The 12,875-nt window shown below is 45.0% G+C and overlaps 1 long non-coding RNA gene across 1 annotated transcript in view; it reads right to left on the bottom strand.

Annotated features, from left to right (window-relative positions):
- The window catches only part of LOC121836993, a 42,266-nt gene that overhangs the window by 3,698 nt on the left and 25,693 nt on the right, over positions 1–12,875 (bottom strand). The window contains exon 3 of the long non-coding RNA XR_006078056.1: positions 6,481–6,549. This is a non-coding gene — a long non-coding RNA (uncharacterized LOC121836993). The remainder of the gene's footprint in view (positions 1–6,480; positions 6,550–12,875) is intronic.

Genomic DNA, 12,875 nt, shown 5'->3' with positions numbered 1-12,875 from the left:
TCCGCACGTCGGATCGGACGGTTTCGTCGTACATGTGTTGCGCGCTTTAGACAGCTTCAGAGCTGTCGTAGGATTTCGTCGTAACCTGCGCAGAACTTACGAAAATTTCGTTTCGTGAATACGAATTTGTTCTTAAGTTATGTCTTACGCACATTTTGGCGTAAGATCGTTTCGTGAATCTGGCCTCTGCACTTCCGAAAGTCGCAGGAAAGGTAAGATAGACGCAGACGACGTTGCGAGCAGACGACGCTCAGATAGGGGGTCGCGATCAGCCAATCAGGGCTCGGCGTTCTGACGTCACCGCTACCCCCTGCGCAAGGAGCAGACGAACTTGCCCTCCGCATTTGTTCCGTGGGTTCTCCCCATAAGGGTCACCTGCAGCAGTCGGAGCCTTTACCGAGCATTTTGGTAAACCCGAGACTGGAGAAAAAGGGACAAGGACATAAACAAACGGACACGGACATTGTGACAGCTAACTACCTGGTGTCCCCAAATAAGACGCTCCGCGAAAGAATGACCCCGAAACTTCAGCGGTTTGACGCATCCAGTAGAAATTTCTCTGAATACGTGTTTTACTGGCCACATTTATGCAAACATATTGCAAGACTAAACTACCAGTACAAAAAAGCGAATCTTTTTTTTTTCTGCAGGGGTAGTTCGGGTCTAAAATTTTGTTGCATAAATGTGACCAGTAAAACACGTATTTCAGGAATATTCCTACTTGTTGCACCAAGGATCTAAATTTTGCGGGCCATTTTGTGTGTAAAGTGTATTTTGAGATGCCCATATAGTACCAAACTCCCCGAGTGGATACGCACGCGCACCAAAAGTGTTAATTTTAAAAATGGTGAACAGGAGAAAATGAATCTGCTGTAACCAAAATATTTTAATATTTTGGTTACAGCAGGGACCCATCGGAGAGCCATTCGTCTTAATTTTTACACAGGATACCGGACGAACTGTCACGTTCTTAGCCGAGTCGGAACTGGGCGAGTCGACTTCCTATGAGAACGGCTTACGTTTCAAGAATGTCAATGGGTTCTGAGTTTAGGTTTCCATTTGCGGTGTTCGTGTCGGCTCACGGTTTAAGTTTCAATTGAACTTCGCTTGGCCCCGCTCGTTATTCCGGGACTCCAATCACGATCCTTCAGTTGCTTCCGTCTCTTTGTCAAATAAGCCTCAACCCAGGGAGTTAATATAAAATAGTTTCCACAGGTATTAAGCTCCGGTGACCTTGCCTCAAAGGAAGTGATCAAGCACTTGCTATTCTACTGACTGTTTGCGGCGTATATGTATGAATGCCTTCCCTGGGAATGTTCGTGAAGCCTATTCAGAATAAAACGGAAAAGGGGAGCGGATTGTGCCGCCTAGCGCCGCACTGTCCATACAAACGTTTTAAAAATGACAAAAGGAACACGTATCGGGCATGATGATTATTCTTTCCCCAAAGTTGGCCTTCGTAGAGACTCCGAAGGCCCAATCGCTCTCTTCCCCACAGGCTTTTGTTTCAAAGCAGTGTCCCTTTGTTTTTGTTGTGTTTTGCGATGCTGTTATTTGGCTTCTGGTGTGTATTTTATTGTCATGTTTTGTTTATTTTGTTAACACATGCAGCAGGGGAGAGTGGGGTAATGGTGGCACAAGAAGCTTTAATTATACGACTGACTTCAATTTTAAGAGGGCCAAAAATAATTCTCAGACGGTAGCAAAGACCATTTGATACCACTATACCTTGTGCGAAGCTGGGGTTACAAATTTTTCCGCCAAAAGTTGTTTTCTGGACGAGTATTCGAGTCGCTGTTCGGTGACAAGACTGGTAGTAAAGCCCTTCACTGACCAATCAAAAATGTGTACAATATTTTCTTGGCCGAAAGGGCATTCATTTGTAGACGCGCAAGAAATTAAAATTTTTTTCTTGGCGAGCAGGTCTGCAGAATCAGTCACTGACTCACTGTGTCGGGGATGCTTCCTATTCTCAGAAGCATTTTTGTTGTCTAAAAACCGACAGAGATGTCGCGACGCTTTCAAGACTTTTTTTAGCCTGTCATAGCTGAAGCGGGCACTTCAGCTGTTCATTCAGACAACATATTCCGCGCATCTAACTCCGTCTGAGGGGAATTTTCCACTGAATGTCTGACCTGTCACTGTCCCGAGATCCACCATTTAAAAGCCTGAAAGGAAATAAGAAGCGGGAATAAACAGGCCCCTGTGAAATAGCTGCCAGTCAGGACGGCCAACAGTCCACTGTCGATGGGCGCAGACCCAAGCCAAGCTCTTTAAAAAAAATCCCGGGCCGGGGCCGGGGGGGGGCTCTGCCCCCCCGTGAAGCCGTCCGGGGGGGGCACGAGCCCCACTGCCCCCCCGTAGTTGGCGCTTATGGATCTTTCCCAAGGTCAAACATAATATCCGTGTCTCGCTTTATCTGCCCGCTTCCATGTGGGTCTAGATGCGCAGTCAGCAGTATGACTGGCGTGTTTTGGCTGGGCTGACAGCTTATTCTTTGCCGGGATGCCGCGAGCTAAGCGAGAGAAAAGGTACCATACAAAACTGGCCCCTAGGTCACGCAGGAGCGGAGCTACTTGACGGTTCGGAGTCAACTTCACGTGTTCTGATTTTTCGCGCTTGACCCTCGCACCAGAGGAACTTGTACGAGAAAAGCTTTTGCCGGTCCCGCAGAGTTCATTATAAAGACGTTTGGCCGCATTCAACGCTTCAGTTTCTTGCGAGACGCAGCTATGGCAGTAAAAGTGCAATCGCATGTGTATAAACATGTTGAGGTACAACAAGCAGCTCATTTATGGTCCTTTGTTACCTTGAATATATGCGGGTCAAGCCAAACTCCCATAAGACCCCTTTTCAAATGCTTGGATAGTGTCACTAAATTCTGAGAAATTCGTGTCACTGCCTTCCCTGCCTGCTAGCAGGATACAAACAGTACATATGACAGAAACCTCACGAGGCAATTGGCTTTACATTATTTGCTGTCATGGCAATCGCCAATGTGATCCTTTCAATCTTCCAAGCTTCGAAGGAGCCGTTCCATACCAGCCGCGCCAAGATTGCGATTGAGCGTCATGGTACTTAAAGCGTTCCTCACCAATATAAGTTTCTTTGGCACTCCATATGTAGACAACTTGCAAATATTGTTTACCTCCAGAGATCCCTTACATTGATGTTCTTTGCGTGTGTTTCATGGCAGAAAAATTATTATTTAGTGCCATGAAGCATCGACGCGCTGCATGTGGAAGTGGTGCGAATGTGCATTTGTTTGGCCGGTGTGTTGGTTAACAAAATCTATACACAAGCAGTCGCCACGAATTTGTATTGGCTCACCAACTGCTCATCCCATGGACCGAAATGGCAACCATATGGAGACCTTGGTGCTATTCCCCAGGGCCCAGTGACTTTAGATGCACTCACACAGAGGAAACAATTAATAAATATTGCAATATGTATGCCTCAAGACACTTTTTGAGCTAGGACTTGAGTGCCTTCTTTGCTATTGCGTGGTAGCTAAACAAAATTACTTTATTTCGGAATCAGTGGTCAAAATAATCATCTTGTGAGCCTTCTTGCGATGCTGGTGGGGAACAGGAAATGAGTACCGTAAAGTTCTGAGAGAACGCCCGTCCCCGAAAGATCGCCCATCCTGTTTTTCTGGCTGAATATTGAACAAACATTGGACGTCACGCGATGTCCGACGGGAATAGTATCCGCCGCGCGATCTGCTGTACCGGTACGTCTCTGATAAGTGAGTTCATAGCGGGAACGGTGTAGGACTTCCTACACCGTGATGGCGGGTTGCCACGTTTTTATCCGCGATCTGAGCGCGCGATATCGGCTCCCGTAACACGCGAGTTGTTCCCGCGTGTTAATGCATCGTGTAATGCGAATCTGCTGCGTCCGCGATCTGCGGCATCCGTTCCCGTCACGACGAGAGTTTGTAGCGGATTCCCGCGTTTATGTCCGCGACGTGCGCGCGCGATATCGGTTCCCGTCACAATCAGGTGTGTAGTTGGTTCCCGCGTGTTTATTGCAGCGCAGAACTTGAATCTGCTGCGTCCGCGACCTTCGGTATTCGTTCCAGTCAAATCCGAGTTCTCGGCGGGTCTCCGCGGGTCCTTCTCAAGGTAAAACGCTAATCGACTGCGTCCGCAACTTGCGGACGCAGTCGATTGCACAGTTGCACGCTGTCACGGGAAAGGATTCCGCAACTTGCGGAATCCTTTCCCGTGACAGGGAAGCTCGTAGCGAATTCCCGTGTGTTTATCGCATCGTGAAACGCGAATTCGCGGTGTCCGCGATCTGGGGTCAGTTACCGCGTCACGTGGTTCGTAGGTGTGCCCGGTGTATCACTACCTAGGTAGTGGCCAATGTCGTGCGAACATTTCCTGGATGTTCAATATGTTGAAGGGTCGGGATGCTGAACCGAAATCTGGATTCCCCAAAACACGCGGCAAAAGCGTGCAACGGGATGCTACAAACACCAAAACATCACTCATACAGCGATATCTCGAACGGGTGACCGTATTTTTCAAAAAAAGAGGCGCGTTTGGCAGGAATGTTGACGTCATGTTTCTCCGAGAAGGAGAGGAAACGGCCTCGCGTCTTCTCCGCCTCGCTGCCTTGAGGGAGCGAAGCGAAGAGAAGAGGAAGCTAGGTATCTTGACGGTCACGCGCCTCGTCGGCCTGGTTCAATCTCGACTTCTTTTTCCAAAAAATACGGCCGTCCATTTAAGATATCGCCTTACTAGTAGTGTTGTAGGGATTGTAGCGTCCCGCCTACATCTCCAGCATTGTTTTTTTTGAAATCCAAATGTTGGTTCACCATCCCTTTAAAACCCCGTTCGGAACGTTCTAGGAACGTTCGTATGCTAACATTCCCTACAAGGTAAGCTGCTCAATATTCTAGGAACGTACGTTGGCGAATATTGGTATGCACAATGTCCTCGGAACGTTCCCCTCCGAATATTCACATGCGCAACATTATTGGAACGTTCGCTTGCGAACATTCCTAGAATTTTCGCAGGTGAAGCCAACCTGACGGACCTCTCACGGTTTCTGTGGCTCGAAACACCATCCACTATATGCCATTTTGTGCCAAAATATGCAAATTGAGTTTCTGTAAACTTAGCATAAGGGATCAGTTTTAACTTATATGAATCTACTGAGGAATTTGATATAATGTGTACGAGAAAAGCAATGGGTTTCAAAACTTGGTAATGAACTTGGCGCTCACTATGGATGGAAAGGGGCAGTTTTGAGTGGACCAGATTTTTTTGTGTATCTGGGGTCCAAAAGTTTAAAAAAGGTTTTTCCAGTTGAATGTGGGATGTCATGCGTATCTGTTTTTAAGCTCGGAGTGAGCAATTCGTTATGTATACTGCACATTTTAAATGAGAAGTCAAGTGAAAGGTAAGAGTAAACTTTCATTAGTGTATGCTCAAGCTGGTGCGCCGGGAGAGCGGCTAGCTTGAGCTTGCGCCTTCTAAAAATCTGTTTCGATTAATAAATATCGCCCTGTGAGGAGCTTTATCACAGCCATATATGTAGTGCGCCTCATAGGGGCTGTAGCCTAAGCAAGCCGTAATTGTGGAATCTTTGTTAACCCCAGAGAGTGTTTCCTGAATGTAGCGATATACTCAAGCCACGTTCTGAGGAGATTGAAAAAATGCCCCTGCATCAATTTACAACATTTCAAGAAAGTTACAGGAGTTCTTTGGATGTTCTGAGAACGCTCTTAGAGCCTTGTTAGAATATTTGAATGTTGACTGAATGCCCTGGTATTGTTCTATGTCATTTTCAGGAGGTTCTAAGAATGTCCATGAGAAAACATTCCCCGAATGTAGCGATAAGTGCCTGCATCACATTCTGACAGCGTTGATAGAATGTTCCGAGAATGTCGCCTACGATCTTTTGAATTAACATTCCCGAAATGTTCTCAGAACGTTCCCGTGCTACGTGGGCAATTTTTGATACAGTTTTACCGTGACATCGTCAAAGATAGCCTCCCCCACCCCATGTACCCCTGTCCATGTAACACCTGCACAAACAGAAATACTGTTGTTTTCTTGGCCGTTTTTAAAACATATATAAAGCCTAAAAAAACTATATTGCAAGATACGCAGGTCTGTGTAGTGCGGCACTTTGAGTTGTCAAAAATAATCCCTGGAGAAGGGGAACAAGAGAGACAAAGGACAAACACAAATCTTAGCTGTGTTTGGAGATGTGTATTTGTCCTTTGTCCTTCTTGTTCCCCTTTTCCAGGAATTATTTTCGTCATTTTTTTTTTCCAGCTCGCTTGCACCTTTGCATTTAATTGCATTATAATAACTTGGAGTTGTCTTCCCGGATTCAGATAAGGCATGCAAAAATGACCACACCGAGTAGTAGCCTGCACTACTGCTTGAAATGTGGTGGCAAGGGTCACAGTGTATACGTATTAGACACACTGAAAATGGTAGGTGAAGCTGCTATATCTACCGTTGTAATTTTCCCCTCCTCGATGTAGAGACGTCGGTAGTAGGCATTGATCCTGTACGTTCCGTATCCCTGCGAGTGGCAACAGCAACGCGCTTTTGATTACCGCCTTCTGTGCACGCGTTTTGGCTTGCACGAGCCATGGCTTCAATGTATGTAACAATTCGCAACGGGGGTCCTTTCGAAGGAGGGGAAAGGGGGGGGGGGGGGCATTTCGTCTGAGCATACGGGCATAAAACACTACTCAGAAGTAACATATTAACCTCTGATATTGTCCCAGTCATCACCCAGGGCTTTTGGCTAACATTATTTCTACCAGCCGAACAGTACACGCATGCGAGAGTGGTGCGCAGACAAATGAAACTGCTGCAAAGTGCGGCACGTAATAATAATAATAATAATAATAATAATAATAATAATAAAACAAATATATCAGACGTGAAAAAAACAAAAAAAACGGCGTTGTTTTAGTGCATTTGTGTCTATAAATGGACGTACAAATGGGAAAGGATTTACACGAGCTTGATGGTGCTGACAGAGAGCGGGCAGCACGGGATGTGTTGAGTGCAAAACGTGTAGTTCGAGCTAGGCCTGCCCCACATCAGCCCCATTCGAATCGTATGGATTGCATTCACACATTTTGTGCTCCCCGGACTTTGTGAGCGTGATCGAGCTTGCGTACGTTTGTGGCAACACGAGTACCAATAGCGTCTGCCGCAACACTGAGCAAAGCAGCGCCGGTGGCGCAATGGGGGGAGCGTCGGGTTCGATGCCAGGCGGAGAAAAAATTGCATTTTAAGCAGTTTGATACGGTGACCACAAGTAGGGATCGCCATAACCTATGGACCCTTATATGTTTACTGTATTCCTCGGTAAACGTGGCATTACAGATGAACGTGAGGTGCTTCATGCGCGAAGAGCTGTTAAGTCCTGTTCTAAAGTACACATGCCACGTCGAAAAAAAAAAAAAAAAAGAACGGCGACGGAAGTCAAACTAAAGTTTCGGGCGGAGGTACCAGTGTCTCTGGCACCTCTTCTACCATCACTCGATAAAGGATGTCCGTCCGAAACATGGTTTTTATGCTCGACGTATTCCTTTTTTCTTGTAATACCATTTGGTTAATTCATTGCGCCGGACGCGGTCTAATTTTTTTTTTTATACGCTCACGTCTTCTTTTTTTTTTTTTTTTTCACTGCTGTTGCAATGCATTTACTAAGGCAACTCTACTGTCGAAATGGCTGTTTCGAGATGACTTTCTGAGACAGCTTTCTGAGGCAATGCACCTATGGGTGCCCGCAGGCTTGTGCACTTTTGAGCGCCGACCAAAGATGCAGGCGCACTCTTCACTTGTTAGGGAAGCGCTCGCTCTCGCGCACCAAGAGCACAAATTAAAGTTGTACACACGCACTTCTTTTTATTTTGTTATGCCACACTGTAAAAACACACAGAAATACATAAAACGTTTAGCAACTGCGGGTTAGATCTATTGTATTCACGCTGTGGTAGTAAAGTAGCTTATTTTAAATTAGAATTCTACAGGGACAAATTGCCTTAGTAAATGAATTAATTGCCGCGTAAATTAATATGCTGATTTCAATATTACGGCGGAAAGCAGTTTTATGTTTCCCTGTGAGTAGACGCCTCGCTTACATCACCTGACTCCGCTGTATGCCCGTAAGGATGGGAGCATGATCTCGTGGTGGTAGACGTATGACTAATCCAGTGAGCCCTCAGCTTTTAACATTTTTTTCTAGCACTTAAGAACAGTAAAAGCACAGATGTTGATGAACTACTATTGAAGCCTGTCAAATTCGTGATGGATATCATCGTACCCTGCCTAACACACATATATAACATGTCCTTATCGTCAGGCAAATTTCCCACTAATATGAAATTGGCTAAAGTTTCAGTAATACATAAAGGTGGTGACTTAAACGTTGTCACCAACATACAGGCCTATATCGGTGCTACCTGTGTTTTCTAAGGCACTTGAGAAATTTATCTTTATGCGCCTCGATCAATGACTTTTTTTCTTAAACGGTCTGTATTAACATAATTTCAATTTGGATTTAGGAGAGGTAAATCCACCAGACAGCTTTACTGCTGCAAAAAGAAATTATATTGCAAGGTATAGAAAAAAGGTTGCTTACATTAGGCGTGTTCATCGACTTTTCTAAAGCTTTCGATGTGTTAAATCATAAAACATTGCTGGCAAAACTAGACTACTGTGGTGTTCGTGGCTTACCCCATAAGCTAATTGAGTCCTACTTAAAAGATCGTAAACAGTCTGTTGTCATTAATAATCATGCTTCCTCTTTTCAAGACGTTCCTTGTGGGGTACCTCAAGGAAGTATACTTGGGGCCTTTCTGTTTAATGTTTACATCAACGACATTCTAAGCGTTGATAACCAAACACAGTTCATCATTTATGCCGATGATAAAAGCCTTTTTTTTTTTTTGCGGATAGTGCCGACGAATTAATATGTCGCGCAAATTCTGTTATTCAGAACTCTTTTTATGGTCGGAGGCTAACGCGCTCAGGATTAATGCCAAGAAATGCAAAGCAATTATTTTTAGATCCGTAAATAAGTCTATCTTAACTCGTAGCCCAATTCTACTTGGCAATTCGCAAATAGAAATTGTTAACCAGCACAAAATATTAGGTGTATACTTTTCGGAACATGTGACCTGGGACGCTCATGTAAACTTTTTGATTTCTGAACTGTCTCGTATTGTCGGTGTATTTGCTCGTTGTCGTGGCATTTTGCCACTTCATGTTAAGTTAAAAATATTTCACGCATTATTTCAGTTCCATTTGAATTACTGCCATCTCATCTGGGCTACTACAACTAAAACAAATATAAATAAATTATTTTTACTCCAGAAAAAGGTCTTTCGACACATTGCGGGAGTACATTATTTTCATCACACTGAACCTCTGTTTACTAAGTATAATATCCTTCCTATTAAGCATTTGTATGAATACCGCCTGATGTGTTCCATTCGTTTTGCACCGGCATCAGTTATTGAATTCGTAAATCGTATTTCGCAATTAACTGAAAGCCTCAGCATCGCCAGCACACGTCGTACAGAGTTTTGGGCTATCCCTCGGTCACGTACAAAATATAATCTGCAATCCCTGCGCCATATTCTTCCATCTTTGTTAAATACATGTCTCACCAAGAACATAGATATATATTCGGCTAGCAAGAAAGACATCTTGTCGTATTTTATTTAGTTGGTTTTTGTTGTATTTTAAATTTTTTAAAGGAATTGTAGTATTTATTTTCACGTATCTATATGTGTGCGTACTGTGTATTCATTTTTTTCTCTCTATTGAATGCTGCTGCCTGTAAACGGGGGAGCCTGTGCCCAGTAAAGCTGTTCTTGAACAGCTTTTTGCCTAGGCTCACCTCCAGAATTTCTGGAGAATAAAAAGAAATTGATTGATTGATTGATTGAATTGGATGCACAGGTCCGACTCGAAGCGGTGGCTCACCGATCGTGTCTCCATCCGTGCACCATATATTGGGTCATAGACGTAGACTACGGAAGAGGGAGAAAAGGGAGGGGGGGAGCCCCCCCCCCCCCACCCCCGCCCCCCCCCCCCCCCCCGGGCAATGGTCCTTAGTTGTCTTTTTAATGAGTGTTTGACCTCATATTCTTCAGCCGCAGGCTTTATTTCCATGTATTAAAGAGAAAAGACTCGTGGCCGAGCGGATTACTGCTTCAGAAGCACAGGGGCCTGGGTTCTACCCCCACAACTTCGCAGCTGGCACAAGCATTTTGTTTTTCAGCTTTGTGCTCGCTGGCGCATGCACCGTGGTACCGGCGAGGAATGCTCGGCTGCGCTTGCACGGTGATTGACATTGACACACAGCGACGGGCACATGGCGATATACTACATACGCTGGAAAATGTACTCCTAAAATAAACTACTGATAATTGCCGGTGTAAAAAAACTTGCGCAAACACCCCCCCCCCCCCCCCCCCCCAAATCGGGGAGGTGGGAAGTCTACGCTGTTGTATTATGCTCATATTTTTTAAAAAAGTAAAGAGTAATTAAAGTAATCCATTTCCAATATTTTCTAACGAAATTACATTACAAATTACTTCCGAAACAAAGTAACGTGGCAATTACAATATTACTTGAAAAAGTAACGGCCGGATTACCAGTATTCCGTTACTTGAAACAGCTTACTTCCCAAGTCTGCTTTCTGGAAACCTGAAATCTAGATTCCAGACCAAAGAATTTAAAAATGAGCAAGTCTTCACCAAGAAGAAAGTCGTACACGTAGAAAAATGTTTGAACATGTTTAAACATTTTTCTAGGTTCCATGATCCAGATAGGGAAAATTTATTCTGGGTTTTTCGATAGGAGTCATAAAAACGTACACAATGAGAATGTAAACATCAACAAGATTTTATAAACACCGAAAAGCCTGGCGCAAATCTTGTAACAACCAATGTTTTTTTTTTTTTTTTTTTTGTGCGAGGGCGGTTAGGTGGCGAAATGAAAGTGTGGCGTCGCGCGTTGCCGTGATGGGGCTTTGCCGTGTGAGCGGCCGCAAAAGTCGCACCAGTTGTCCTTCGGCGGGGATTTCGTTTGACCGGTAAGGACCACGTGCATTACATTCCGAAATTTTGCAGTAACGTGAAATAATTATTGATCCTCCGACGCTCACCGAACGCGAAAGCGACGAGTTTTGTTTCTTCGCGCACCGTCGCGACGATGACCATCGAAGAGGATCCGAGTATGCGGACTCTGTTTCTCTGTGCACCTCAAAGCAGATTACAAGGGCGTGTCCATGAAAAACTAAACAAAGACACCTAGGACTACTTGCGTGTAGGAATGCGAAAACCTTCCTGCAAGCAGCGCGCCACGTCTTCTTTTTTACGGCGCACCGGTTCCGCAGCTTCCATGACGAAGCATCTGCCTTGCTGTGCTTTCTTTTGTGTTTAATTTTTTTCTAAGGCGCGTCCGCTTTGCAGCCAATAAGAATTTATGTGCCATTTCGATCAACCAATGGGAATTTACGTGCCGTTTCGCTCAGCCAAAATGGAAATTTGCGTGCTGTTTCGCTCAGCCAAAATGGGTATTTAAATGCCGTTTCGCTCAGCCAGTGGGTATTTAGGTGCCGTTTTTCGCTGCTACAGACACCAGATAACGCCGGCTTCGCTCCATGGAAAAGCTATGCTTCCGCTTTCAAAGTGTAGAGCCGGATTCCTCCGGTGAGAGTTCATATGACTTCTATTGCGGAACGCTTCCCTCTTACCCGCTGGGGAAGAAAAAACACATCTGAGACATTCAGGGGATGAAGACGAATTTAATTGTTACTTTCCAAAATACATCGGGCGCGAACGCGAGATGCTCGTGCTGCCCAGTCAGAACGACACATGTATACAGTGCCAAAATACACATGAAAAGAAATAGAGGAAAACTAATTTAAAACAGAAAGGAAGCTGACGCGCTGTCGTCGGCCGGCTAAACGTCTAAAAAATGAGCTAAGTCGTCAACATGCGCAAAGTGTGAAACCAATGTTAAGTAGTTTACGCCAGTCACGATATCTTTATACAGCCACATGGTTCTATTGCTTCGATTTACGAGCATCTATTCAGTTCACTTGTATACGGACGTAAGGAAATGCAATAGGCACTCGATGTTTTTCTTCAGTTGCGATGTGCATCAACGCGAACATCGGCCGACGTACACGAGCAACGTCATCGCGATCATGCTTTGGTTGAATGTACAACAGCGCACCTATCAACTCTGTACCTTGCTTCGTTTACCAAGAACATAACGACTAACTACGGTCATCGATAATTACCGAGTTCCCAGCGAAGACGAGAACCGAACACCACGCATAGGTAGTTTTCACAGACGTCACCGGAGCGATGCCTTCTGGGCCAGCAGCCATTTTGTTGTGAATGTTTTGACGTCCCTGCGCGACCGTACTGGAGACGGTCACGGCTGCTCCCGATCACGTAAACTCGATCCTTTCCGTCCTGTTCTTTATTTTGATTTTTCTCATTCTTATGTGGAATGGTACACTGCGCAGTCGTCGGCTGTGGCAGCCGATCGCACACTAAGTCAGAAAAGCTCTTGAAAAACAAACGGGACCTGCGATTTTTTAAAATACCGAAGGTTAGGCATAACGAGTGCGATAAGACCCGCCAACTTTCCGAAGAGCAGCGCTCGGAATGGATTTCACGGTTAAGAAGAGCTGACTTGGACGTCCAGAACGCCGACAAATACAAAATTTGCTCGAAGCATTTCGTCACAGGTGAGTAAATTTATGCAGCAACAGAGTGCTGTTTGTTTGCTCCTGTGAAGAGCCATCTGCGTGCCACGACGCTTTATCGCGAGCACTTAATCAACCGTCGCTCGCAAAAAATA

Source organism: Ixodes scapularis, unplaced genomic scaffold (genome assembly GCF_016920785.2).
Source record: "Ixodes scapularis isolate PalLabHiFi unplaced genomic scaffold, ASM1692078v2 PGA_scaffold39__5_contigs__length_11793443, whole genome shotgun sequence".
Classification (NCBI taxonomy): Eukaryota; Metazoa; Arthropoda; class Arachnida; order Ixodida; family Ixodidae; genus Ixodes; species Ixodes scapularis.
Note: the sequence above shows the minus strand (reverse complement) of the source record. Positions and strands in the feature narration are given on the sequence as shown.